At 35.3% G+C, this 24,613-nt stretch overlaps 21 non-coding genes across 21 annotated transcripts; all 21 read left to right on the forward strand.

The window, feature by feature from the left end:
- The first annotated feature begins 560 nt into the window (after positions 1 to 560).
- TRNAT-CGU (transfer RNA threonine (anticodon CGU)) lies at positions 561 to 634 on the forward strand. The gene has a single exon. It is a non-coding gene; the product is annotated as a tRNA-Thr (tRNA).
- Positions 635 to 2,155: 1,521 nt separating this feature from the next.
- TRNAT-CGU (transfer RNA threonine (anticodon CGU)) lies at positions 2,156 to 2,229 on the forward strand. Its single transcript has one exon. It is a non-coding gene; the product is annotated as a tRNA-Thr (tRNA).
- Positions 2,230 to 2,840: 611 nt separating this feature from the next.
- TRNAT-CGU (transfer RNA threonine (anticodon CGU)) lies at positions 2,841 to 2,914 on the forward strand. The gene has a single exon. It is a non-coding gene; the product is annotated as a tRNA-Thr (tRNA).
- Positions 2,915 to 4,438: 1,524 nt separating this feature from the next.
- TRNAR-CCU (transfer RNA arginine (anticodon CCU)) lies at positions 4,439 to 4,512 on the forward strand. Its single transcript has one exon. It is a non-coding gene; the product is annotated as a tRNA-Arg (tRNA).
- A 611-nt stretch (positions 4,513 to 5,123) lies between these two features.
- Positions 5,124 to 5,197, forward strand: TRNAT-CGU (transfer RNA threonine (anticodon CGU)). Its single transcript has one exon. It is a non-coding gene; the product is annotated as a tRNA-Thr (tRNA).
- A 1,524-nt stretch (positions 5,198 to 6,721) lies between these two features.
- Positions 6,722 to 6,795, forward strand: TRNAT-CGU (transfer RNA threonine (anticodon CGU)). Its single transcript has one exon. It is a non-coding gene; the product is annotated as a tRNA-Thr (tRNA).
- Positions 6,796 to 8,319: 1,524 nt separating this feature from the next.
- TRNAT-CGU (transfer RNA threonine (anticodon CGU)) lies at positions 8,320 to 8,393 on the forward strand. Its single transcript has one exon. It is a non-coding gene; the product is annotated as a tRNA-Thr (tRNA).
- A 1,520-nt stretch (positions 8,394 to 9,913) lies between these two features.
- TRNAT-CGU (transfer RNA threonine (anticodon CGU)) lies at positions 9,914 to 9,987 on the forward strand. The gene has a single exon. It is a non-coding gene; the product is annotated as a tRNA-Thr (tRNA).
- A 724-nt stretch (positions 9,988 to 10,711) lies between these two features.
- On the forward strand, positions 10,712 to 10,785 carry TRNAT-CGU (transfer RNA threonine (anticodon CGU)). The gene has a single exon. It is a non-coding gene; the product is annotated as a tRNA-Thr (tRNA).
- Positions 10,786 to 11,517: 732 nt separating this feature from the next.
- TRNAS-CGA (transfer RNA serine (anticodon CGA)) lies at positions 11,518 to 11,591 on the forward strand. The gene has a single exon. It is a non-coding gene; the product is annotated as a tRNA-Ser (tRNA).
- Positions 11,592 to 12,314: 723 nt separating this feature from the next.
- On the forward strand, positions 12,315 to 12,388 carry TRNAT-CGU (transfer RNA threonine (anticodon CGU)). Its single transcript has one exon. It is a non-coding gene; the product is annotated as a tRNA-Thr (tRNA).
- Positions 12,389 to 13,908: 1,520 nt separating this feature from the next.
- On the forward strand, positions 13,909 to 13,982 carry TRNAT-CGU (transfer RNA threonine (anticodon CGU)). Its single transcript has one exon. It is a non-coding gene; the product is annotated as a tRNA-Thr (tRNA).
- A 723-nt stretch (positions 13,983 to 14,705) lies between these two features.
- Positions 14,706 to 14,779, forward strand: TRNAT-CGU (transfer RNA threonine (anticodon CGU)). The gene has a single exon. It is a non-coding gene; the product is annotated as a tRNA-Thr (tRNA).
- A 732-nt stretch (positions 14,780 to 15,511) lies between these two features.
- TRNAM-CAU (transfer RNA methionine (anticodon CAU)) lies at positions 15,512 to 15,585 on the forward strand. The gene has a single exon. It is a non-coding gene; the product is annotated as a tRNA-Met (tRNA).
- Positions 15,586 to 16,308: 723 nt separating this feature from the next.
- Positions 16,309 to 16,382, forward strand: TRNAT-CGU (transfer RNA threonine (anticodon CGU)). Its single transcript has one exon. It is a non-coding gene; the product is annotated as a tRNA-Thr (tRNA).
- Positions 16,383 to 17,105: 723 nt separating this feature from the next.
- Positions 17,106 to 17,179, forward strand: TRNAT-CGU (transfer RNA threonine (anticodon CGU)). The gene has a single exon. It is a non-coding gene; the product is annotated as a tRNA-Thr (tRNA).
- A 731-nt stretch (positions 17,180 to 17,910) lies between these two features.
- TRNAT-CGU (transfer RNA threonine (anticodon CGU)) lies at positions 17,911 to 17,984 on the forward strand. The gene has a single exon. It is a non-coding gene; the product is annotated as a tRNA-Thr (tRNA).
- A 724-nt stretch (positions 17,985 to 18,708) lies between these two features.
- On the forward strand, positions 18,709 to 18,782 carry TRNAT-CGU (transfer RNA threonine (anticodon CGU)). Its single transcript has one exon. It is a non-coding gene; the product is annotated as a tRNA-Thr (tRNA).
- A 732-nt stretch (positions 18,783 to 19,514) lies between these two features.
- Positions 19,515 to 19,588, forward strand: TRNAT-CGU (transfer RNA threonine (anticodon CGU)). Its single transcript has one exon. It is a non-coding gene; the product is annotated as a tRNA-Thr (tRNA).
- Positions 19,589 to 21,798: 2,210 nt separating this feature from the next.
- On the forward strand, positions 21,799 to 21,872 carry TRNAT-CGU (transfer RNA threonine (anticodon CGU)). The gene has a single exon. It is a non-coding gene; the product is annotated as a tRNA-Thr (tRNA).
- Positions 21,873 to 23,049: 1,177 nt separating this feature from the next.
- On the forward strand, positions 23,050 to 23,123 carry TRNAT-CGU (transfer RNA threonine (anticodon CGU)). The gene has a single exon. It is a non-coding gene; the product is annotated as a tRNA-Thr (tRNA).
- The last annotated feature ends 1,490 nt before the right edge of the window (positions 23,124 to 24,613 follow it).

A 24,613-nucleotide genomic window follows, 5' to 3' on the forward strand; every position in this document is an offset into this window, starting at 1 on the left:
CTGTGTGCAAACTCAAATTTGCCATTGTTCCAGCCCTACTCATAGTGCAATTGTGAGATTAAGTATCTCATCTAAATGCTGAAAAGGAAGTAAGACTGCTTCAAACTTGACAACTTAACCAATGGATTTTATTTTGAAATGCCTCCACTTTCCGCATCTGACTCTCTAAGCAGTCTTTCCAATATATCACATCTTTTTGTGATGTAGCCAAGTTGGTCAAAGAGCCTGTTTAGTAAACAGAAAATCTTGATTTCGAATGTCAGCAGTGCTTTCCTTTCTTCATGTCAGTTTGGGCTGTTAGCCGAAAAAGAGGACTTTCACTTTTGTTTGACATCAAACATGTCTTTCCCAAAGCCCTAAGAAAGTGCAATTGAGAGAAAAAAACTTTCTGCTTTTGAAATGCTCTAAAAGGAATTAGATGAAATAAGTTTCTTTAGAGAATATAGGATGGCTTCAATCATTACAAATTAAAACCAGTGGAATTACACATTAGATGCTACAAATTTTCATAGCAGTTTTCTGAAAAAGCAGAATAATAAATATTCACATTTGGATCATGTGGTGCTGTGGCTTAGTTGGTTAAAGCGCCTGTCTCGTAAACAGGAGATCCTGAGTTAAACTCTCAGCAGTACCTTGTTTTCATCTTCTCAAGAATAAGCTTCCTATCTTAAAGCAGGTATTTTACCTGAGTGCAAACTCAAATTTGCCATTGTTCCATCCCTACTGATAGTGCAATTGTGAGATTAAGTATCTTATCTAAATGCTGAAAAGGAATTAAGACTGCTTCAAGCTTGACAATTTAACCAATGGATTTTATTTTGAAATTCCTCCACTTTCCGCATCTGACTCTCTAAGCAGTCTTTCCAATATATCGCATCTTTTTGTGATTTAGCCAAGTTGGTCAAAGAGCCTGTTTAGTAAACAGAAAATCTTGATTTCGAATGTCAGCAGTGCTTTCCTTTCTTCATGTCAGTTTGGGGCTGTTAGCCGAAAAAGAGGACTTTCACTTTTGTTTGACATCAAACATGTATTTCCCAAAGCCCTAATAAAGTGCAATTGAGAGAAAAAAACTTTCTGCTTTTAAAATGCTCTAAAAGGAATTAGATGAAATAAGTTTCTTTAGAGAATATAGGATGGCTTCAAGCATTACAAATTAAAACCAGTGGAATTTGAGTGAAAAAAAAATTGCTTTTGAAATGCTATAAAAGGAATTAGATGAAATAACTTTCTTTAGAGAATATAGGATGGGCTCAAGCATTACAAATTAAGACCCGTGGAATAACACATTAGATGCTACAAATTTTCATAGCAGTTTTCTGAAAAAGCAGAATAATAAATATTCACAAATTGATCATGTGGTGCTGTGGCTTAGTTGGTTAAAGCGCCTGTCTTGTAAACAGGAGATCCTGAGTTCTACTCTCAGCAGTACCTTGTTTTCATCTTCTCAAGAATAAGCTTCCTATCTTAAAGCAGGTGTTTTACCTGTGTGCAAACTCAAATTTGCCATTGTTCCAGCCCTACTCATAGTGCAATTGTGAGACTAAGTATCTCATCTAAATGATGAAAAGGAAGTAAGACTGCTTCAAGCTTGACAATTTAACCAATGGATTTTATTTTGAAATGCCTCCATTTTCCGCATCTGACTCTCTAAGCAGTCTTTCCAATATATCACATCTTTTTGTGATTTAGCCAAGTTGGTCAAAGAGCCTGTTTAGTAAATAGAAAATCTTGATTTCAAATGTCAGCAGTGCTTTCCTTTCTTCATGTCAGTTTGGGGCTGTTAGCCGAAAAAGAGGACTTTCACTTTTGTTTGACATCAAACATGTCTTTCCCAAAGCCCTAATAAAGTGCTATTGAGAGAAAAAAACTTTCTGCTTTTGAAATGCTCTAAAAGGAATTAGATGAAATAAGTTTCTTTAGAGAATATAGGATGGCTTCAAGCATTACAAATTAAAACCAGTGGAATTTGAGTGAAAAAAAAATTTGCTTTTGAAATGCTCTAAAAGGAATTAGATGAAATAACTTTCTTTAGAGAATATAGGATGGGCTCAAGCATTACAAATTAAAACCAGTGGAATTACACATTAGATGCTACAAATTTTCATAGCAGTTTTCTGAAAAAGCAGAATAATAAATATTCACATATGGATCATGTGGTGCTGTGGCTTAGTTGGTTAAAGCGCCTGTCTCGTAAACAGGAGATCCAGAGTTCAACTCTCAGCAGTACCTTGTTTTCATCTTCTCAAGAATAAGCTTCCTATCTTAAAGCAGGTGTTTTACCTGAGTGCAAACTCAAATTTGCCATTGTTCCAGCCCTACTGATAGTGCAATTGTGAGATTAAGTATCTCATCTAAATGCTGAAAAGGAAGTAAGACTGCTTCAAGCTTGACAATTTAACCAATGGATTTTATTTTGAAATGCCTCCATTTTCCGCATCTGACTCTCTAAGCAGTCTTTCCAATATATCACATCTTTTTGTGATTTAGCCAAGTTGGTCAAAGAGCCTGTTTAGTAAACAGAAAATCTTGATTTCGAATGTCAGCAGTGCTTTCCTTTCTTCATGTCAGTTTGGGCTGTTAGCCGAAAAAGAGGACTTTCACTTTTGTTTGACATCAAACATGTCTTTCCCAAAGCCCTAATAAAGTGCAATTGAGAGAAAAAAACTTTCTGCTTTTGAAATGCTCTAAAAGGAAGTAGATGAAATAAGTTTCTTTAGAGAATATAGGATGGCTTCAATCATTACAAATTAAAACCAGTGGAATTACACATTAGATGCTACAAATTTTCATAGCAGTTTTCTGAAAAAGCAGAATAATAAATATTCACATTTGGATCATGTGGTGCTGTGGCTTAGTTGGTTAAAGCGCCTGTCTCGTAAACAGGAGATCCTGAGTTAAACTCTCAGCAGTACCTTGTTTTCATCTTCTCAAGAATAAGCTTCCTATCTTAAAGCAGGTGTTTTACCTGAGTGCAAACTCAAATTTGCCATTGTTCCAGCCCTACTGATAGTGCAATTGTGAGATTAAGTATCTCATCTAAATGCTGAAAAGGAAGTAAGACTGCTTCAAGCTTGACAATTTAACCAATGGATTTTATTTTGAAATGCCTCCACTTTCCGCATCTGACTCTCTAAGCAGTCTTTCCAATATATCACATCTTTTTGTGATGTAGCCAAGTTGGTCAAAGAGCCTGTTTAGTAAACAGAAAATCTTGATTTCGAATGTCAGCAGTGCTTTCCTTTCTTCATGTCAGTTTGGGGCTGTTAGTCGAAAAAGAGGACTTTCACTTTTGTTTGACATCAAACATGTCTTTCCCAAATCCCTAATAAAGTGCAATTGAGAGAAAAAAACTTTCTGCTTTTGAAATGCTCTAAAAGGAATTAGATGAAATAAGTTTCTTTAGAGAATATAGGATGGCTTGAAGCATTACAAATTAAAACCAGTGGAATTTGAGTGAAAAAAAAAATTTGCTTTTGAAATGCTCTAAAAGGAATTAGATGAAATAACTTTCTTTAGAGAATATAGGATGGGCTCAAGCATTACAAATTAAAACCAGTGGAATTACTCATTAGATGCTACAAATTTTCATAGCAGTTTTCTGAAAAAGCAGAATAATAAATATTGACATATGGATCATGTGGTGCTGTGGCTTAGTTGGTTAAAGCGCCTGTCTCGTAAACAGTAGATCCTGAATTCAACTCTCAGCAGTACCTTGTTTTCATCTTCTCAAGAATAAGCTTCCTATCTTAAAGCAGGTGTTTTACCTGTGTGCAAACTCAAATTTGCCATTTTTCCAGCCCTACTGATAGTGCAATTGTGAGATTAAGTATCTCATCTAAATGCTGAAAAGGAAGTAAGACTGCTTCAAGCTTGACAATTTAACCAATGGATTTTATTTTGAAATGCCTCCACTTTCCGCATCTGACTCTCTAAGCAGTCTTTCCAATATATCACATCTTTTTGTGATTTAGCCAAGTTGGTCAAAGAGCCTGTTTAGGAAATAGAAAATCTTGATTTCAAATGTCAGCAGTGCTTTCCTTTCTTCATGTCAGTTTGGGGCTGTTAGCCGAAAAAGAGGACTTTCACTTTTGTTTGACATCAAACATGTCTTTCCCAAAGCCCTAATAAAGTGCTATTGAGAGAAAAAAACTTTCTGCTTTTGAAATGCTCTAAAAGGAATTAGATGAATTAAGTTTCTTTAGAGAATATAGGATGGCTTCAAGCATTACAAATTAAAACCAGTGGAATTTGAGTGAAAAAAAAAATTTGCTTTTGAAATGCTCTAAAAGGAATTAGATGAAATAACTTTCTTTAGAGAATATAGGATGGGCTCAAGCATTACAAATTAAAACCAGTGGAATTACACATTAGATGCTACAAATTTTCATAGCAGTTTTCTGAAAAAGCAGAATAATAAATATTCACATATGGATCATGTGGTGCTGTGGCTTAGTTGGTTAAAGTGCCTGTCTCCTAAACAGGAGATCCAGAGTTCAACTCTCAGCAGTACCTTGTTTTCATCTTCTCAAGAATAAACTTCCTATCTTAAAGCAGGTGTTTTACCTGAGTGCAAACTCAAATTTGCCATTGTTCCAGCCCTACTGATAGTGCAATTGTGAGATTAAGTATCTCATCTAAATGCTGAAAAGGAAGTAAGACTGCTTCAAGCTTGACAATTTAACCAATGGATTTTATTTTGAAATGCCTCCATTTTCCGCTTCTGACTCTCTAAGCAGTCTTTCCAATATATCACATCTTTTTGTGATTTAGCCAAGTTGGTCAAAGAGCCTGTTTAGTAAACAGAAAATCTTGATTTCGAATGTCAGCAGTGCTTTCCTTTCTTCATGTCAGTTTGGGCTGTTAGCCGAAAAAGAGGACTTTCACTTTTGTTTGACATCAAACATGTCTTTCCCAAAGCCCTAATAAAGTGCAATTGAGAGAAAAAAACTTTCTGCTTTTGAAATGCTCTAAAAGGAAGTAGATGAAATAAGTTTCTTTAGAGAATATAGGATGGCTTCAATCATTACAAATTAAAACCAGTGGAATTACACATTAGATGCTACAAATTTTCATAGCAGTTTTCTGAAAAAGCAGAATAATAAATATTCACATTTGGATCATGTGGTGCTGTGGCTTAGTTGGTTAAAGCGCCTGTCTCGTAAACAGGAGATCCTGAGTTAAACTCTCAGCAGTACCTTGTTTTCATCTTCTCAAGAATAAGCTTCCTATCTTAAAGCATGTGTTTTACCTGAGTGCAAACTCAAATTTGCCATTGTTCCAGCCCTACTGATAGTGCAATTGTGAGATTAAGTATCTCATCTAAATGCTGAAAAGGAAGTAAGACTGCTTCAAGCTTGACAATTTAACCAATGGATTTTATTTTGAAATGCCTCCACTTTCCGCATCTGACTCTCTAAGCAGTCTTTCCAATATATCACATCTTTTTGTGATGTAGCCAAGTTGGTCAAAGAGCCTGTTTAGTAAACAGAAAATCTTGATTTCGAATGTCAGCAGTGCTTTCCTTTCTTCATGTCAGTTTGGGGCTGTTAGTCGAAAAAGAGGACTTTCGCTTTTGTTTGACATCAAACATGTCTTTCCCAAATCCCTAATAAAGTGCAATTGAGAGAAAAAAACTTTCTGCTTTTGAAATGCTCTAAAAGGAATTAGATGAAATAAGTTTCTTTAGAGAATATAGGATGACTTGAAGCATTACAAATTAAAACCAGTGGAATTTGAGTGAAAAAAAAAATTTGCTTTTGAAATGCTCTAAAAGGAATTAGATGAAATAACTTTCTTTAGAGAATATAGGATGGGCTCAAGCATTACAAATTAAAACCAGTGGAATTACTCATTAGATGCTACAAATTTTCATAGCAGTTTTCTGAAAAAGCAGAATAATAAATATTGACATATGGATCATGTGGTGCTGTGGCTTAGTTGGTTAAAGCGCCTGTCTTGTAAACAGGAGATCCTGAATTCAACTCTCAGCAGTACCTTGTTTTCATCTTCTCAAGAATAAGCTTCCTATCTTAAAGCAGGTGTTTTACCTGTGTGCAAACTCAAATTTGCCATTTTTCCAGCCCTACTGATAGTGCAATTGTGAGATTAAGTATCTCATCTAAATGCTGAAAAGGAAGTAAGACAGCTTCAAGCTTGACAATTTAACCAATGGATTTTATTTTGAAATGCCTCCACTTTCCGCATCTGACTCTCTAAGCAGTCTTTCCAATATATCACATCTTTTTGTGATGTAGCCAAGTTGGTCAAAGAGCCTGCTTAGTAAACAGAAAATCTTGATTTCGAATGTCAGCAGTGCTTTCCTTTCTTCATGTCAGTTTGGGGCTGTTAGTCGAAAAAGAGGACTTTCACTTTTGTTTGACATCAAACATGTCTTTCCCAAATCCCTAATAAAGTGCAATTGAGAGAAAAAAACTTTCTGCTTTTGAAATGCTCTAAAAGGAATTAGATGAAATAAGTTTCTTTAGAGAATATAGGATGGCTTCAAGCATTACAAATTAAAACCAGTGGAATTTGAGTGAAAAAAAAAATTTGCTTTTGAAATGCTCTAAAAGGAATTAGATGAAATAACTTTCTTTAGAGAATATAGGATGGGCTCAAGCATTACAAATTAAAACCAGTGGAATTACACATTAGATGCTACAAATTTTCATAGCAGTTTTCTGAAAAAGCAGAATAATAAATATTCACATATGGATCATGTGGTGCTGTAGCTTAGTTGGTTAAAGCGCCTGTCTCGTAAACAGGAGATCCTGAATTCAACTCTCAGCAGTTCCTTGTTTTCATCTTCTCAAGAATAAGCTTCCTATCTTAAAGCATGTGTTTTACCTGTGTGCAAACTCAAATTTGCCATTTTTCCAGCCCTACTGATAGTGCAATTGTGAGATTAAGTATCTCATCTAAATGCTGAAAAGGAAGTAAGACTGCTTCAAGCTTGACAATTTAACCAATGGATTTTATTTTGAAATGCCTCCACTTTCCGCATCTGACTCTCTAAGCAGTCTTTCCAATATATCACATCTTTTTGTGATGTAGCCAAGTTGGTCAAAGAGCCTGTTTAGTAAACAGAAAATCTTGATTTCGAATGTCAGCAGTGCTTTCCTTTCTTCATGTCAGTTTGGGGCTGTTAGTCGAAAAAGAGGACTTTCACTTTTGTTTGACATCAACCATGTCTTTCCCAAATCCCTAATAAAGTGCAATTGAGAGAAAAAAACGTTCTGCTTTTGAAATGCTCTAAAAGGAATTAGATGAAATAAGTTTCTTTAGAGAATATAGGATGGCTTCAAGCATTACAAATTAAAACCAGTGGAATTTGAGTGAAAAAAAAAATTTACTTTTGAAATGCTCTAAAAGGAATTAGATGAAATAACTTTCTTTAGAGAATATAGGATGGGCTCAAGCATTACAAATTAAAACCAGTGGAATTACACATTAGATGCTACAAATTTTCATAGCAGTTTTCTGAAAAAGCAGAATAATAAATATTCACATATGGATCATGTGGTGCTGTGGCTTAGTTGGTTAAAGCGCCTGCCTAGTAAACAGGAGATCCTGAATTCAACTCTCAGCTGTACCTTGTTTTCATCTTCTCAAGAATAAGCTTCCTATCTTAAAGCATGTGTTTTACCTGTGTGCAAACTCAAATTTGCCATTTTTCCAGCCCTACTCATAGTGCAATTGTGAGACTAAGTATCTCATCTAAATGATGAAAAGGAAGTAAGACTGCTTCAAGCTTGACAATTTAACCAATGGATTTTATTTTGAAATGCCTCCACTTTCCGCATCTGACTCTCTAAGCAGTCTTTCCAATATATCACATCTTTTTGTGATTTAGCCAAGTTGGTCAAAGAGCCTGTATAGTAAACAGAAAATCTTGATTTCGAATGTCAGCAGTGCTTTCCTTTCATCATGTCAGTTTGGGGCTGTTAGCCGAAAAAGAGGACTTTCATTCTTGTTTGACATCAAACATGTCTTTCCCAAAGCCCTAATAAAGTGCAATTGTGAGAAAAAAACGTTCTGCTTTTGAAATGCTCTAAAAGGAATTAGATGAAATAAGTTTCTTTAGAGAATATAGGATGGCTTCAAGCATTACAAATTAAAACCAGTGGAATTTGAGTGAAAAAAAAAATTTGCTTTTGAAATGCTCTAAAAGGAATTAGATGAAATAACTTTCTTTAGAGAATATAGGAAGGGCTCAAGCATTACAAACTAAAACCAGTGGAATTACACATTAGATGCTACAAATTTTCATAGCAGTTTTCTGAAAAAGCATAATAATAAATATTCACATATGGATCATGTGGTGCTGTAGCTTAGTTGGTTAAAGCGCCTGTCTCGTAAACAGGAGATCTTGAGTTCAACTCTCAGCAGTACCTTGTTTTCATCTTCTCAAGAATAAGCTTCCTATCTTAAAGCAGGTGTTTTACCTGTGTGCAAACTCAAATTTGCCATTGTTCCAGCCCTACTCATAGTGCAATTGTGAGATTAAGTATCTCATCTAAATGCTGACAAGGAAGTAAGACTGCTTCAAGCTTGACAATTTAACCAATGGATTTTATTTTGTAATGCCTCCACTTTCCGCATCTGACTCTCTAAGCAGTCTTTCCAATATATCACATCTTTTTGTGATTTAGCCAAGTTGGTCAAAGAGCCTGTTTAGTAAACAGAAAATCTTGATTTCGAATGTCAGCAGTGCTTTCCTTTCTTCATGTCAGTTTGGGGCTGTTAGCCGAAAAAGAGGACTTTCACTTTTGTTTGACATCAAATATGTCTTTCCCAAAGCCCTAATAAAGTGCTATTGAGAGAAAAAAACTTTCTGCTTTTAAAATGCTCTAAAAGGAATTAGATGAAATAAGTTTCTTTAGAGAATATAGGATGGCTTCAATCATTACAAATTAAAACCAGTGGAATTTAAGTAAAAAAAAATTTGCTTTTGAAATGCTCTAAAAGGAATTAGATGAAATAACTTTCTTTAGAGAATATTGGATGGGCTCAAGCATTACAAATTAAAACCAGTGGAATTACACATTAGATGCTACAAATTTTCATAGCAGTTTTCTGAAAAAGCAGAATAATAAATATTCACATATGAATCATGTGGTGCTGTGGCTTAGTTGGTTAAAGCGCCTGTCTAGTAAACAAGAGATCCTGAGTTCAACTCTCAGCAGTACCTTGTTTTCATCTTCTCAAGAATAGGCTTCCTATCTTAAAGCAGGTGTTTTACCTGTGTGCAAACTCAAATTTGCCATTGTTCCAGCCCTACTCATAGTGCAATTGTGAGATTAAGTATCTCATCTAAATGCTGAAAAGGAAGTAAGACTGCTTCAAGCTTGACAATTTAACCAATGGATTTTATTTTGAAATGCCTCCACTTTCCGCATCTGACTCTCTAAGCAGTCTTTCCAATATATCACATCTTTTTGTGGTTTAGCCAAGTTGGTCAAAGATCCTGTTTAGTAAACAGAAAATCTTGATTTCGAATGTCAGCAGTGCTTTCCTTTCTTCATGTCAGTTTGGGGCTGTTAGCCGAAAAAGAGAACTTTCACTTTTGTTTGACATCAAACATGTCTTTCCCAAAGCCCTAATAAAGTGCAATTGAGAGAAAAAAACTTTCTGCTTTTGAAATGCTCTAAAAGGAATTAGATGAAATAAGTTTCTTTAGAGAATATAGGATGGCTTCAATCATTACAAATTAAAACCAGTGGAATTTAAGTAAAAAAAAATTTGCTTTTGAAATGCTCTAAAAGGAATTAAATGAAATAACTTTCTTTAGAGAATATAGGATGGGCTCAAGCATTACAAATTAAAACCAGTGGAATTACACATTAGATGCTACAAATTTTCATAGCAGTTTTCTGAAAAAGCCGAATAATAAATATTGACAGATGGATCATGTAGTGCTGTAGCTTAGTTGGTTAAAGCGCCTGTCTCGTAAACAGGAGATCCTGAGTTCAACTCACAGCAGTACCTTGTTTTCATCTTCTCAAGAATAAGCTTCCTATCTTAGAGCAGGTGTTTTACCTGTGTGCAAACTCAAATTTGCCATTGTTCCAGCCCTACTCATAGTGCAATTGTGAGATTAAGTATCTCATCTAAATGCTGAAAAGGAAGTAAGACTTCTTCAAGCTTGACAATTTAACCAATGTATTTTATTTTGAAATGCCTCCACTTTCCGCATCTGACTCTCTAAGCAGTCTTTCCAATATATCGCATCTTTTTGTGATTTAGCCAAGTTGGTCAAAGAGCCTGTTTAGTAAACAGAAAATCTTGATTTCGAATGTCAGCAGTGCTTTCCTTTCTTCATGTCAGTTTGGGGCTGTTAGCCGAAAAAGAGGACTTTCACTTTTGTTTGACATCAAACATGTATTTCCCAAAGCCCTAATAAAGTGCAATTGAGAGAAAAAAACTTTCTGCTTTTAAAATGCTCTAAAAGGAATTAGATGAAATAAGTTTCTTTAGAGAATATAGGATGGCTTCAAGCATTACAAATTAAAACCAGTGGAATTTGAGTGAAAAAAAAAATTGCTTTTGAAATGCTCTAAAAGGAATTAGATGAAATAACTTTCTTTAGAGAATATAGGATGGGCTCAAGCATTACAAATTAAGACCAGTGGAATTACACATTAGATGCTACAAATTTTCATAGCAGTTTTCTGAAAAAGCAGAATAATAAATATTCACATATGGATCATGTGGTGCTGTGGCTTAGTTGGTTAAAGCGCCTGTTTCGTAAACATGAGATCCTGAGTTCTACTCTCAGCAGTACCTTGTTTTCATCTTCTCAAGAATAAGCTTCCTATCTTAAAGCAGGTGTTTTACCTGTGTGCAAACTCAAATTTGCCATTGTTCCAGCCCTACTCGTAGTGCAATTGTGAGACTAAGTATCTCGTCTAAATGATGAAAAGGAAGTAAGACTGCTTCAAGCTTGACAATTTAACCAATGGATTTTATTTTGAAATGCCTCCATTTTCCGCATCTGACTCTCTAAGCAGTCTTTCCAATATATCGCATCTTTTTGTGATTTAGCCAAGTTGGTCAAAGAGCCTGTTTAGTAAACAGAAAATCTGAATGTCGAAAATCGAATGTCAGCAGTGCTTTCCTTTCTTCATGTCAGTTTGGGGCTGTTAGCCGAAAAAGAGGACTTTCACTTTTGTTTGACATCAAACATGTCTTTCCCAAATCCCTAATAAAGTGCAATTGAGAGAAAAAAACTTTCTGCTTTTGAAATGCTCTGAAAGGAATTAGATGAAATAAGTTTCTTTAGAGAATATAGGATGGCTTCAAGCATTACAAATTAAAACCAGTGGAATTTGAGTGAAAAAAAAAATTTGCTTTTGAAATGCTCTAAAAGGAATTAGATGAAATAACTTTCTTTAGAGAATATAGGATGGGCTCAAGCATTACAAATTAAGACCAGTGGAATTACACATTAGATGCTACAAGTTTTCATAGCAGTTTTCTGAAAAAGCAGAATAATAAATATTCACATATGGATCATGTGGTGCTGTGGCTTAGTTGGTTAAAGCGCCTGTCTCGAAAACAGGAGATCCTGAGTTCAACTCTCAGCAGTACCTTGTTTTCATCTTCTCAAGAATAGGCTTCCTATCTTAAATCAGGTGTTTTACCTGTGTGCAAACTCAAATTTGCCATTGTTCCATCCCTACTCATAGTGCAATTGTGAGATTAAGTATCTCATCTAAATGCTGAAAAGGAAGTAAGACTGCTTCAAGTTTGACAATTTAGCCAATGGATTTAATTTTGAAATTCCTCCATTTTCCGCATCTGACTCTCTAAGCAGTCTTTCCAATATATCGCATCTTTTTGTGATTTAGCCAAGTTGGTCAAAGAGCCTGTTTAGTAAACAGAAAATCTTGATTTCGAATGTCAGCAGTGCTTTCCTTTCTTCATGTCAGTTTGGGGCTGTTAGCCGAAAAAGAGGACTTTCACTTTTGTTTGACATCAAACATGTCTTTCCCAAAGCCCTAATAAAGTGCAATTGAGAGAAAAAAACTTTCTGCTTTTAAAATGCTCTAAAAGGAATTAGATGAAATAAGTTTCTTTAGAGAATATAGGATGGCTTCAAACATTACAAATTAAAACCAGTGGAATTTAAGTAAAAAAAATTTTGCTTTTGAAATGCTCTAAAAGGAATTAGATGAAATAACTTTCTTTAGAGAATATAGGATGGGCTCAAGCATTACAAATTAAAACCAGTGGAATTACACATTAGATGCTACAAATTTTCATAGCAGTTTTCTGAAAAAGCAGAATAATAAATATTCACATATGGATCATGTGGTGCTGTGGCTTAGTTGGTTAAAGCGCCTGTCTCGTAAACAGGAGATCCTGAGTTCAACTCTCAGCAGTACCTTGTTTTCATCTTCTCAAGAATAGGCTTCCTATCTTAAAGCAGGTGTTTTACCTGTGTGCAAACTCAAATTTGCCATTGTTCCAGCCCTACTCATAGTGCAATTGTGAGATTAAGTATCTCATCTAAATGCTGAAAAGGAAGTAAGACTGCTTCAAGCTTGACAATTTCACCAATGGATTTTATTTTGTAATGCCTCCACTTTCCGCATCTGACTCTCTAAGCAGTCTTTCCAATATATCACATCTTTTTGTGATTTAGCCAAGTTGGTCAAAGAGCCTGTTTAGTAAACAGAAAATCTTGATTTCGAATGTCAGCAGTGCTTTCCTTTCTTCATGTCAGTTTGGGGCTGTTAGCCGAAAAAGAGGACTTTCACTTTTGTTTGACATCAAATATGTCTTTCCCAAAGCCCTAATAAAGTGCAATTGAGAGAAAAAAACTTTCTGCTTTTAAAATGCTCTAAAAGGAATTAGATGAAATAAGTTTCTTTAGAGAATATAGGATGGCTTCAATCATTACAAATTAAAACCAGTGGAATTTAAGTAAAAAAAATTTTGCTTTTGAAATGCTCTAAAAGGAATTAGATGAAATAACTTTCTTTAGAGAATATTGGATGGGCTCAAGCATTACAAATTAAAACCAGTGGAATTACACATTAGATGCTACAAATTTTCATAGCAGTTTTCTGAAAAAGCAGAATAATAAATATTCACATATGAATCATGTGGTGCTGTGGCTTAGTTGGTTAAAGCGCCTGTCTAGTAAACAAGAAATCCTGAGTTCAACTCTCAGCAGTACCTTGTTTTCATCTTCTCAAGAATAGGCTTCCTATCTTAAAGCAGGTGTTTTACCTGTGTGCAAACTCAAATTTGCCATTGTTCCAGCCCTACTCATAGTGCAATTGTGAGATTAAGTATCTCATCTAAATGCTGAAAAGGAAGTAAGACTGCTTCAAGCTTGACAATTTAACCAATGGATTTTATTTTGAAATGCCTCCACTTTCCGCATCTGACTCTCTAAGCAGTCTTTCCAATATATCACATCTTTTTGTGGTTTAGCCAAGTTGGTCAAAGATCCTGTTTAGTAAACAGAAAATCTTGATTTCGAATGTCAGCAGTGCTTTCCTTTCTTCATGTCAGTTTGGGGCTGTTAGCCGAAAAAGAGAACTTTCACTTTTGTTTGACATCAAACATGTCTTTCCCAAAGCCCTAATAAAGTGCAATTGAGAGAAAAAAACTTTCTGCTTTTGAAATGCTCTAAAAGGAATTAGATGAAATAAGTTTCTTTAGAGAATATAGGATGGCTTCAATCATTACAAATTAAAACCAGTGGAATTTAAGTAAAAAAAAATTTGCTTTTGAAATGCTCTAAAAGGAATTAAATGAAATAACTTTCTTTAGAGAATATAGGATGGGCTCAAGCATTACAAATTAAAACCAGTGGAATTACACATTAGATGCTACAAATTTTCATAGCAGTTTTCAGAAAAAGCCGAATAATAAATATTGACAGATGGATCATGTGGTGCTGTAGCTTAGTTGGTTAAAGCGCCTGTCTCGTAAACAGGAGATCCTGAGTTCAACTCACAGCAGTACCTTGTTTTCATCTTCTCAAGAATAAGCTTCCTATCTTAAAGCAGGTGTTTTACCTGTGTGCAAACTCAAATTTGCCATTGTTCCAGCCCTACTCATAGTGCAATTGTGAGATTAAGTATCTCATCTAAATGCTGAAAAGGAAGTAAGACTTCTTCAAGTTTGACAATTTAGCCAATGGATTTTATTTTGAAATTCCTCCATTTTCCGCATCTGACTCTCTAAGCAGTCTTTCCAATATATCGCATCTTTTTGTGATTTAGCCAAGTTGGTCAAAGAGCCTGTTTAGTAAACAGAAAATCTTGATTTCGAATGTCAGCAGTGCTTTCCTTTCTTTATGTCAGTTTGGGGCTGTTAGCCGAAAAAGAGGACTTTCACTTTTGTTTGACATCAAACATGTATTTCCCAAAGCCCTAATAAAGTGCAATTGAGAGAAAAAAACTTTCTGCTTTTAAAATGCTCTAAAAGGAATTAGATGAAATAAGTTTCTTTAGAGAATATAGGATGGCTTCAAGCATTACAAATTAAAACCAGTGGAATTTGAGTGAAAAAAAAATTGCTTTTGAAATGCTCTAAAAGGAATTAGATGAAATAACTTTCTTTAGAGAATATAGGATGGTCTCAAGCATTACAAATTAAGACCAGTGGAATTACACATTAGATGCTACAAATTTTCATAGCAGTTTTCTGAAAAAGCAGAATAATAAATATTCACATATGGATCATGTGGTGCTGTGGCTTAGTTGGTTAAAGCGCCTGTCTCGTAAACATGAGATCCTGAGTTCAACTCTCAGCAGTACCTTGTTTTCATCTTCTCAAGAATAAGCTTCCTATCTTAAAGCAGGTGTTTTACCTGTGTGCAAACTCAAATTTGCCATTGTTCCAGCCCTACTCATAGTGCAATTGTGAGACTAAGTATCTCGTCTAAATGATGAAAAGGAAGTAAGACTGCTTCAAGCTTGACAATTTAACCAATGGATTTTATTTTGAAATGCCTCCATTTTCCGCATCTGACTCTCTAAGCAGTCTTTCCAATATATCGCATCTTTTTGTGATTTAGCCAAGTTGGTCAAAGAGCCTGTTTAGTAAACAGAAAATCTGAATGTCGAAAATCGAATGTCAGCAGTGCTTTCCTTTCTTCATGTCAGTTTGGGGCTGTTAGCCGAAAAAGAGGACTTTCACTTTTGTTTGACATCAAACATGTCTTTCCCAAATCCCTAATAAAGTGCAATTGAGAGAAAAAAACTTTCTGCTTTTGAAATGCTCTAAAAGGAATTAGATGAAATAAGTTTCTTTAGAGAATATAGGATGGCTTCAAGCATTACAAATTAAAACCAGTGGAATTTGAGTGAAAAAAAAAATTTGCTTTTGAAATGCTCTAAAAGGAATTAGATGAAATAACTTTCTTTAGAGAATATAGGATGGGCTCAAGCATTACAAATTAAGACCAGTGGAATTACACATTAGATGCTACAAATTTTCATAGCAGTTTTCTGAAAAAGCAGAATAATAAATATTCACATATGGATCATGTGGTGCTGTGGCTTAGTTGGTTAAAGCTCCTGTCTCATAAACAGGAGATCCTGAGTTCAACTCTCAGCAGTACCTTGTTTTCATCTTCTCAAGAATAAGCTTCCTATCTTAGAGCAGGTGTTTTACCTGTGTGCAAACTCAAATTTGCCATTGTTCCAGCCCTACTCATAGTGCAATTGTGAGATTAAGTATCTCATCTAAATGCTGAAAAGGAAGTAAGACTTCTTCAAGCTTGACAATTTAACCAATGTATTTTATTTTGAAATGCCTCCACTTTCCGCATCTGACTCTCTAAGCAGTCTTTCCAATATATCGCATCTTTTTGTGATTTAGCCAAGTTGGTCAAAGAGCCTGTTTAGTAAACAGAAAATCTTGATTTCGAATGTCAGCAGTGCTTTCCTTTCTTCATGTCAGTTTGGGGCTGTTAGCCGAAAAAGAGGACTTTCACTTTTGTTTGACATCAAACATGTCTTTCCCAAAGCCCTAATAAAGTGCAATTGAGAGAAAAAAACTTTCTGCTTTTAAAATGCTCTAAAAGGAATTAGATGAAATAAGTTTCTTTAGAGAATATAGGATGGCTTCAAACATTACAAATTAAAACCAGTGGAATTTAAGTAAAAAAAATTTTGCTTTTGAAATGCTCTAAAAGGAATTAGATGAAATAACTTTCTTTAGAGAATATAGGATGGGCTCAAGCATTACAAATTAAAACCAGTGGAATTACACATTAGATGCTACAAATTTTCATAGCAATTTTCTGAAAAAGCAGAATAATAAATATTCACATATGGATCATGTGGTGCTGTGGCTTAGTTGGTTAAAGCGCCTGTCTCGTAAACAGGAGATCCTGAGTTCAACTCTCAGCAGTACCTTGTTTTCATCTTCTCAAGAATAGGCTTCCTATCTTAAAGCAGGTGTTTTACCTGTGTGCAAACTCAAATTTGCCATTGTTCCAGCCCTACTCATAGTGCAATTGTGAGATTAAGTATCTCATCTAAATGCTGAAAAGGAAGTAAGACTGCTTCAAGCTTGACAATTTCACCAATGGATTTTATTTTGAAATGCCTCCACTTTCCGCATCTGACTCTCTAAGCAGTCTTTCCAATATATCACATCTTTTTGTGGTTTAGCCAATTTGGTCAAAGATCCTGTTTAGTAAACAGAAAATCTTGATTTCGAATGTCAGCAGTGCTTTCCTTTCTTCATGTCAGTTTGGGGCTGTTAGCCGAAAAAGAGAACTTTCACTTTTGTTTGACATCAAACATGTCTTTCCCAAAGCCCTAATAAAGTGCAATTGAGAGAAAAAAACTTTCTGCTTTTGAAATGCTCTAAAAGGAATTAGATGAAATAAGTTTCTTTAGAGAATATAGGATGGCTTCAATCATTACAAATTAAAACCAGTGGAATTTAAGTAAAAAAAAATTTGCTTTTGAAATGCTCTAAAAGGAATTAAATGAAATAACTTTCTTTAGAGAATATAGGATGGGCTCAAGCATTACAAATTAAAACCAGTGGAATTACACATTAGATGCTACAAATTTTCATAGCAGTTTTCTGAAAAAGCCGAATAATAAATATTGACAGATGGATCATGTGGTGCTGTAGCTTAGTTGGTTAAAGCGCCTGTCTCGTAAACAGGAGATCCTGAGTTCAACTCATAGCAGTACCTTGTTTTCATCTTCTCAAGAATAAGCTTCCTATCTTAAAGCAGGTGTTTTACCTGTGTGCAAACTCAAATTTGCCATTGTTCCAGCCCTACTCATAGCGCAATTGTGAGATTAAGTTTCTCATCTAAATGCTGAAAAGGAAGTAAGACTTCTTCAAGCTTGACAATTTAACCAATGTATTTTATTTTGAAATGCCTCCACTTTCCGCATCTGACTCTCTAAGCAGTCTTTCCAATATATCGCATCTTTTTGTGATTTAGCCAAGTTGGTCAAAGAGCCTGTTTAGTAAACAGAAAATCTGAATGTCGAAAATCGAATGTCAGCAGTGCTTTCCTTTCTTCATGTCAGTTTGGGGCTGTTAGCCGAAAAAGAGGACTTTCACTTTTGTTTGACATCAAACATGTCTTTCCCAAATCCCTAATAAAGTGCAATTGAGAGAAAAAAACTTTCTGCTTTTGAAATGCTCTAAAAGGAATTAGATGAAATAAGTTTCTTTAGAGAATATAGGATGGCTTCAAGCATTACAAATTAAAACCAGTGGAATTTGAGTGAAAAAAAAAATTGCTTTTGAAATGCTCTAAAAGGAATTAGATGAAATAACTTTCTTTAGAGAATATAGGAAGGGCTCAAGCATTACAAACTAAAACCAGTGGAATTACACATTAGATGCTACAAATTTTCATAGCAGTTTTCTGAAAAAGCAGAATAATAAATATTCACATATGGATCATGTGGTGCTGTGGCTTAGTTGGTTAAAGCGCCTGTCTCGTAAACAGGAGATCCTGAGTTCAACTCTCAGCAGTACCTTGTTTTCATCTTCTCAAGAATAGGCTTCCTATCTTAAATCAGGTGTTTTACCTGTGTGCAAACTCAAATTTGCCGTTGTTCCAGCCCTACTCATAGTGCAATTGTGAGATTAAGTATCTCATCTAAATGCTGAAAAGGAAGTAAAACTGCTTCAAGTTTGACAATTTAGCCAATGGATTTTATTTTGAAATTCCTCCATTTTCCGCATCTGACTCTCTAAGCAGTCTTTCCAATATATCGCATCTTTTTGTGATTTAGCCAAGTTGGTCAAAGAGCCTGTTTAGTAAACAGAAAATCTTGATTTCGAATGTCAGCAGTGCTTTCCTTTCTTCATGTCAGTTTGGGGCTGTTAGCCGAAAAAGATGACTTTCACTTTTGTTTGACATCAAACATGTATTTCCCAAAGCCCTAATAAAGTGCAATTGAGAGAAAAAAACTTTCTGCTTTTAAAATGCTCTAAAAGGAATTAGATGAAATAAGTTTCTTTAGAGAATATAGGATGGCTTCAAGCATTACAAATTAAAACCAGTGGAATTTGAGTGAAAAAAAAAATTGCTTTTGAAATGCTCTAAAAGGAATTAGATGAAATAACTTTCTTTAGAGAATATAGGATGGGTTCAAGCATTACAAATTAAGACCAGTGGAATTACACATTAGATGCTACAAATTTTCATAGCAGTTTTCTGAAAAAGCAGAATAATAAATATTCACATATGGATCATGTGGTGCTGTGGCTTAGTTGGTTAAAGCGCCTGTCTCGTAAACATGAGATCCTGAGTTCAACTCTCAGCAGCACCTTGTTTTCATCTTCTCAAGAATAAGCTTCCTATCTTAAAGCAGGTGTTTTACCTGTGTGCAAACTCAAATTTGCCATTGTTCCAGCCCTACTCATAGTGCAATTGTGAGACTAAGTATCTCGTCTAAATGATGAAAAGGAAGTAAGACTGCTTCAAGCTTGACAATTTAACCAATGGATTTTATTTTGAAATGCCTCCATTTTCCGCATCTGACTCTCTAAGCAGTCTTTCCAATATATCGCATCTTTTTGTGATTTAGCCAAGTTGGTCAAAGAGCCTGTTTAGTAAACAGAAAATCTGAATGTCGAAAATCGAATGTCAGCAGTGCTTTCCTTTCTTCATGTCAGTTTGGGGCTGTTAGCCGAAAATAAGGACTTTCACTTTTGTTTGACATCAAACATGTCTTTCCCAAATCCCTAATAAAGTGCAATTGAGAGAAAAAAACTTTCTGCTTTTGAAATGCTCTGAAAGGAATTAGATGAAATAAGTTTCTTTAGAGAATATAGGATGGCTTCAAGCATTACAAATTAAAACCAGTGGAATTTGAGTGAAAAAAAAAATTTGCTTTTGAAATGCTCTAAAAGGAATTAGATGAAATAACTTTCTTTAGAGAATATAGGATGGACTCAAGCATTACAAATTAAGACCAGTGGAATTACACATTAGATGCTACAAATTTTCATAGCAGTTTTCTGAAAAAGCAGAATAATAAATATTCACATATGGAGCATGTGGTGCTGTGGCTTAGTTGGTTAAAGCGCCTGTCTCGTAAACAGGAGATCCTGAGTTCAACTCTCAGCAGTACCTTGTTTTCATCTTCTCAAGAATAAGCTTCCTATCTTAAAGCAGGTGTTTTACCTTTGTGCAAACTCAAATTTGCCATTGTTCCAGCCCTACTCATAGTGCAATTGTGAGATTAAGTATCTCATCTAAATGCTGAAAAGGAAGTAAGACTGCTTCAAGCTTGACAATTTAACCAATGGATTTTATTTTGAAATGCCTCCACTTTCCGCATCTGACTCTCTAAGCAGTCTTTCCAATATATCACATCTTTTTGTGATGTAGCCAAGTTGGTCAAAGAGCCTGTTTAGTAAACAGAAAATCTTGATTTCGAATGTCAGCAGTGCTTTCCTTTCTTCATGTCAGTTTGGGGCTGTTAGTCGAAAAAGAGGACTTTCACTTTTGTTTGACATCAAACATGTCTTTCCCAAATCCCTAATAAAGTGCAATTGAGAGAAAAAAACTTTCTGCTTTTGAAATGCTCTAAAAGGAATTAGATGAAATAAGTTTCTTTAGAGAATATAGGATGGGCTCAAGCATTACAAATTAAAACCAGTGGAATTACACATTAGATGCTACAAGTTTTCATAGCAGTTTTCCGAAAAAGCAGAATAGTAAATATTCACACATGGAATTTGTGGTTCTGTGGCTTAGTTGGTTAATGCGCCTGTCTCGTAAACAGGAGATCCTGAGTACAACTCTCAGCAGTACCTTGTTTTCATCTTCTCAAGAATAAGCTTCCTATCTTAAAGCATGTGTTTTACCTGTGTGCAAACTCAAATTTGCCATTGTTCCAGCCCTACTGATAGTGCAATTGTGAGATTAAGTATCTCATCTAAATGCTGAAAAGGAAGTAAGACTGCTTCAAGCTTGACAATTTAACCAATGGATTTTATTTTGAAATGCCTCCACTTTCCGCATCTGACTCTCTAAGCAGTCTTTCCAATATATCACATCTTTTTGTGATGTAGCCAAGTTGGTCAAAGAGCCTGTTTAGTAAACAGAAAATCCTGATTTCGAATGTCAGCAGTGCTTTCCTTTCTTCATGTCAGTTTGGTGCTGTTAGTCGAAAAAGAGGACTTTCACTTTTGTTTGACATCAAACATGTCTTTCCCAAATCCCTAATAAAGTGCAATTGAGAGAAAAAAACTTTCTGCTTTTGAAATGCTCTAAAAGGAATTAGATGAAATAAGTTTCTTTAGAGAATATAGGATGGCTTCAAGCATTACAAATTAAAACCAGTGGAATTTGAGTGAAAAAAAAAAATTGTTTTTCAAATGCTCTAAAAGGAATTAGATGAAATAACTTTCTTTAGCGAATATAGGATGGCTTCAATCATTACAAATTAAAACCAGTGGAATTACACATTAGATGCTACAAATTTTCATAGCAGTTTTCCGAAAAAGCAGAATAGTAAATATTCACACATGGAATTTGTGGTTCTGTGGCTTAGTTGGTTAATGCGCCTGTCTCGTAAACAGGAGATCCTGAGTACAACTCTCAGCAGTACCTTGTTTTCATCTTCTCAAGAATAAGCTTCCTATCTTAAAGCATGTGTTTTACCTGTGTGCAAACTAAAATTTGCCATTGTTCCAGCCCTACTGATAGTGCAATTGTGAGATTAAGTATCTCATCTAAATGCTGAAAAGGAAGTAAGATTGCTTCAAGCTTGACAACTTAACCAATGGATTTTATTTTGAAATGCCTCCACTTTCCGCACCTGACTCTCTAAGCAGTCTTTCCAATATATCACATCTTTTTGTGATGTAGACAAGTTGGTCAAAGAGCCTGTTTAGTAAACAGAAAATCTTGATTTCGAATGTCAGCAGTGCTTTCCTTTCTTCATGTCAGTTTGGGGCTGTTAGACGAAAAAGAGGACTTTCACTTTTGTTTGACATCAAACATGTCTTTCCCAAAGCCCTAATAAAGTGCAATTGAGAGAAAAAAAACTTTCTGCTTTTGAAATGCTCTAAAAGGAATTAGATGAAATAAGTTTCTTTAGAGAATATAGGATGGCTTCAAGCATTACAAAGTAAAACCAGTGGAATTTGAGTGAAAAAAAAATTTGCTTTTGAAATGCTCTAAAAGAAATTAGATGAAATAACTTTCTTTAGAGAATATAGGATGGGCTCAAGCATTACAAATTAAAACCAGTGGAATTACACATTAGATGCTACAAATTTTCATAGCAGTTTTCTGAAAAAGCAGAATAATAAATATTCACATATGGATCATATGGTGCTGTGGCTTAGTTGGTTAAAGCGCCTGTCTCGTAAACAGGAGATCCTGCGTTTAACTCTCAGCAGTACCTTGTTTTCATCTTCTCAAGAATAAGCTTCCTATCTTAAAGCAGGTGTTTTACCTGTGTGCAAACTCAAGTTTGCCATTGTTCCAGCCCTACTGATAGTGCAGTTGTGAGATTAAGTATCTCATCTAAATGCTGAAAAGGAAGTAAGGCTGGTTTCACATTTGCGTTAAAACAACCCTGCGCCGTTAAGCCGCGCCCCGAGCCGGCTCCCTGCCCGCCCCATCTGGGATCACCGCCTACTTTTGCATTTGCACGCATGCGATCGGCGCACCCTATCTTTAGCATAGGGTGCGCAGATCATGCGCTGCCAGTGTGAATGTAGCGTGCTGAGCACTTTGGACGGTGCGCCGTGTGCGCCGAAATGCAACATGCTGCATTTCGGCACGCACGGCGCACCGTCAAAAGTGCGCAGCACGCTACTTTCACACTGGCAGCGCATGATCTGCTCACCCTATGCTAAAGATAGGGTGCGCCGATCGCATGCGTGCAAATGCGAAAGTAGGCGGTGATCCCGGATGGGGCGGGCAGGGAGCCGGCTTGGGGCGGGGCTTAATGGCGCATTGAGCAGCGTTGTTTTAACGCAAATGTGAAACCAGCCTAAGACTGCTTCAAGCTTGACAATTTAACCAATGGATTTTATTTTGAAATGCCTCCACTTTCCGCATCTGACTCTCTAAGCAGTCTTTCCAATATATCACATCTTTTTGTAATGTAGCCAAGTTGGTCAAAGAGCCTGTTTAGTAAACAGAAAATCTTGATTTCGAATGTCAGCAGTGCTTTTCTTTCTTCATGTCAGTTTATGGCTGTTAGCTGAAAAAGAGGACTTTCACTTTTGTTTGACATCAAACATGTCTTTCCCAAAGCCCTAATAAAGTGCAATTGAGAGAAAAAAACTTTCTGCTTTTGAAATGCTCTAAAAGGAATTAGATGAAATAAGTTTCTTTAGAGAATATAGGATGGCTTCAATCATTACAAATTAAAACCAGTGGAATTTAAGTAAAAAAAATTTTGCTTTTGAAATGCTATAAAAGGAATTAGATGAAATAACTTTCTTTAGAGAATATAGGATGGGCTCAAGCATTACAAATTAAAACCAGTGGAATTACACATTAGATGCTACAAATTTTCATAGCAGTTTTCTGAAAAAGCAGAATAATAAATATTCACATATGGATCATGTGGTGCTGTGGCTTAGTTGGTTAAAGCGCCTGACTCGTAAACAGGAGATACTGAGTTCAACTCTCAGCAGTACCTAGTTTTCATTTTCTCAAGAATAAGCTTCCTATCTTAAAGCAGTTGTTTTAACTGTGTGCAAACTCAAATTTGCCATTTTTCCAGCCCTACTGATAGTGCAATTGTGAGATTAAGTATCTCATCTAAATGCTGAAAAGGAAGTAAGACTGCTTCAAGCTTGACAATTTAACCAATGGATTTTATTTTGAAATGCCTCCACTTTCCGCATCTGACTCTCTAAGCAGTCTTTCCAATATATCACATCTTTTTGTGATGTAGCCAAGTTGGTCAAAGAGCCTGTTTAGTAAACTGAAAATCTTGATTTCGAATGTCAGCAGTGCTTTCCTTTCTTCATGTCAGTTTGGGGCTGTTAGTCGAAAAAGAGGACTTTCACTTTTGTTTGACATCAAACATGTCTTTCCCAAATCCCTAATAAAGTGCAATTGAGAGGAAAAAACTTTCTGCTTTTGAAATGCTCTAAAAGGAATTAGATGAAATAAGTTTCTTTAGAGAATATAGGATGGCTTCAAGCATTACAAATTAAAACCAGTGGAATTTGGGTGAAAAAAAAAATTTGCTTTTGAAATGATCTAAAAGGAATTAGATGAAATAACTTTCTTTAGAGAATATAGGATGGGCTCAAGCATTACAAATTAAAACCAGTGGAATTACACATTAGATGCTACAAATTTTCATAGCAGTTTTCTGAAAAAGCAGAATAATAAATATTCACATATGAATCATGTGGTGCTGTGGCTGAATTGGTTAAAGCGCCTGTCTTGTAAACAAGAGATCCTGAATTCAACTCTCAGCAGTACCTTGTTTTCATCTTCTCAAGAATAAGCTTTCTATCTTAAAGCATGTGTTTTACCTGTGTGCAAACTCAAATTTGCCATTTTTCCAGCCCTACTGATAGTGCAATTGTGAGATTAAGTATCTCATCTAAATGCTGAAAAGGAAGTAAGACTGCTTCAAGCTTGACAATTTAACCAATGGATTTTATTTTGAAATGCCTCCACTTTCCGCATATTACTCTCTAAGCAGTCTTTCCAATATATCACATCTTTTTGTGATGTAGCCAAGTTGGTCAAAGAGCCTGTTTAGTAAACAGAAAATCTTGATTTCGAATGTCAGCAGTGCTTTCCTTTCTTCATGTCAGTTTGGGGCTGTTAGTCGAAAAAGAGGACTTTCACTTTTGTTTGACAACAAACATGTCTTTCCCAAATCCCTAATAAAGTGCAATTGAGAGAAAAAAACTTTCTGCTTTTGAAATGCTCTAAAAGGAATTAGATGAAATAAGTTTCTTTAGAGAATATAGGATGGCTTCAAGCATTACAAATTAAAACCAGTGGAATTTGAGTGAAAAAAAAAATTTGCTTTTGAAATGCACTAAAAGGAATTAGATGAAATAACTTTCTTTAGAGAATATAGGATGGGCTCAAGCATTACAAATTAAAACCAGTGGAATTACACATTAGATGCTACAAATTTTCATAGCAGTTTTCTGAAAA

The sequence above is a fragment of the Dendrobates tinctorius genome, unplaced genomic scaffold (genome assembly GCF_039654945.1).
Source record: "Dendrobates tinctorius isolate UK_male_01 unplaced genomic scaffold, ASM3965494v1 ptg000254l, whole genome shotgun sequence".
NCBI classification, from domain to species: Eukaryota; Metazoa; Chordata; class Amphibia; order Anura; family Dendrobatidae; genus Dendrobates; species Dendrobates tinctorius.